The 2,500-nt window shown below is 35.6% G+C and overlaps 3 protein-coding genes across 3 annotated transcripts in view; 2 read left to right on the forward strand and 1 right to left on the reverse strand.

The window, feature by feature from the left end:
- Positions 1 to 2,500, reverse strand: part of LOC137657634 (YTH domain-containing protein 1-like) — a 165,040-nt gene that overhangs the window by 155,328 nt on the left and 7,212 nt on the right. The gene's annotated exons all lie outside the window — the stretch shown is intronic.
- The window catches only part of LOC137657972 (mitochondrial Rho GTPase-like), a 65,349-nt gene that overhangs the window by 59,288 nt on the left and 3,561 nt on the right, over positions 1 to 2,500 (forward strand). The window lies entirely within an intron of this gene.
- Bka (FCF1 rRNA-processing protein Bka) overlaps positions 1 to 2,500 on the forward strand; it is a 242,981-nt gene that overhangs the window by 620 nt on the left and 239,861 nt on the right. The window lies entirely within an intron of this gene.

A 2,500-nucleotide genomic window follows, 5' to 3' on the forward strand; every position in this document is an offset into this window, starting at 1 on the left:
AGGCTATATTGTAGGCCTATAATAGATAGGCTATATAGGCCCATACATAGATAGGCTATATAGGCCTATACATAGATAGGCTATATAGGCCTATACATAGGCTATAATGTTAGCCTATATAGGGATCAGCTGTACTGTAAGTCTATACATAGATAGCTCTATTGTAGGTCTATACATAAATAGCTCTACTGTAGGTCTATACATAAATAGCTCTACTGTAGGTTTATACATAGATAGGCTATGCTGTAGGACTATGCATAGATAGCTCTACTGTAGGCCTGTAGATAGCTCTACTGTAGGCTATACATAGGACTTTAATCTAGTGGAGTCAATACGAAGATCAGAATAAAGGTTCTGTTAGGTTAAGCAGGTAGAGGACTACCAATAAGACTATTATGGAAGACAGTAGAAATACTCATTACAGTCTAGAAGTCAGGGTCTTTATAGGTAGTGATTAATTCTTTACGAAAATGAGGAAGGTTTAATAAGACTTCATGGGTAGTAAGAGGTCCTGTTGAGACCAGTAGGAAGGCTTAATAAGGTAAATAGGACCGCGTAGGACTACAAGTAGTATGATTCAGTATAGCCAATAGGGAGGCTGAATAGGACCAATAGGAAGACCTGCTAGGCAATAACGAATTTCAGACAGTGACAATCTGATACTTTAAACAGGCCATGGTATATTGGACTTGAAGTTTACGTTGTGTTAATTACAATTGGCTGGATCGTCAACCAGTCGAGGCCTCGGTCTATGAACTCTTGCAAGGAAGCCCAAACGATAAATTCATTTAACTTCAATGTCCGACGTGAACGAGGCTGATATTAATGTCGTAGCTATCTGACGTACTGAATCTAATACAATATTCTCTCTCTCTCTCTCTCTCTCTCTCTCTCTCTCTCTCTCTCTCTCTCTCTCTCTCTCTCTGAATAAATCATATCTACTTTTTCTTACACGTTACTTTTCTCAATATGAAGTATTGAATTCTCTCTCTCTCTCTCTCTCTCTCTCTGAATAAATCATATCTACTTTTTCTTACACGTTACTTTTCTCAATATGAAGTATTGAATTCTCTCTCTCTCTCTCTCTCTCTCTCTCTCTCTCCTCTCTCTCTCTCTCTCTCTCTCTCTCTCTCTCTCTCTCTCTTTTCCATTAATCCTGTTAGTGTTAGTACAGATAGAAAAGGAAAAAAACTAACAAATAAATATGTGAAAGGTCCAAATAGATTACATCGTATTATTAATTGTACATTAAACTTCACGATAAATGCGTTGGATTTGGTCCATAAAATTAATTGACTATGAGTTTATTTATACAAATCATGGGATATTTATTGGTCTATTTACGCTAGCTAATTAGTATCTATATGTATAAATTTTTACCTCATATTGGAATCGAACGCTACTCTTCAAATAAAAGCAATAACATTATGTTGATTTTCCTCATGTTTATGTATTCAGTACATGATGAAACATGTACATGTGTTTGTAATATGGTTACATAGTAATATGTATGTTTATTTCTGATTCTAAATTTACGTATTTACATATTTTGTATTGATGATACTTTGAAAGCTTTCAAGTACGGAAATGTATTCTGTTCAAATACCATATTATCTATTATTATTATTATTATTATTATTATTATTATTATTATTATTATTTGCTAAGCTACAACCCTAGTTGGAAAAGCAGGATGCCATAAGCCCAGGGGCCCCAACAGGGAAAATAGCACAGTGAGAAAAGGAAACAAGGAAAAATAAAATATTCTAATAATAGTAACAACATTAAAATAAATGTTTCCTATATACTGTACTCTATAAAAACTTTAACAAAACAAGAGGGAGAGGAATTAGATAGAATAATGTGCCCGAGCGTACCCTCAAGCAAGAGAACTCTAACCCAAGAATGTGGAAGACCATGGTACAGATGATATAGCACTACCCAAGACTAGAGAACAATGGTTTGATTTTGCAGTGCCTTCTCCTAGAAGAGCTGCTTACCATAGCTAAAGAGGCTCTTCTACCCTTACCAAGAGGAAAGTACCCACTGAACAATTACAGTGCAGTAGTTAACCCCTTTGGTGAAGAGAAGAATTGTTTTGTAATCTCAGTGTTGTTAGGTATATGAGGACAGAGGAGAATCTGTAAAGAATATGCCAGACTATTCTTCTTTTCTCAAGGGGTTAGCTACTGCACTGTAATTGTTCAGTGACTACTTTCCTCTTGGTAAGGGTAGAAAAGACACCTTAGCTATGGTAGGCAGATCATCTAGGAGAAGGATACTCCAAAATCAAACCAGTGTTCTCTAGTCTTGGGTAGTGCCATAGCCTCTGTACCATGGTCTTCCACTGTTCTTGGGTTAGAGTTCTCTTGCTTGAGGGTACACTCGGGCACGCTATTCTATCTAATTTCTCTCTTTCTTGTTTTGTTATAGTTTTTATAGTTTTATTGGAAATATTTATTTTGGTGTTGTTGCAGTTTTTAAGATATTTTATTATTCC

The sequence above is a fragment of the Palaemon carinicauda genome, chromosome 18, assembly GCF_036898095.1.
Source record: "Palaemon carinicauda isolate YSFRI2023 chromosome 18, ASM3689809v2, whole genome shotgun sequence".
Lineage (NCBI taxonomy): Eukaryota > Metazoa > Arthropoda > Malacostraca > Decapoda > Palaemonidae > Palaemon > Palaemon carinicauda.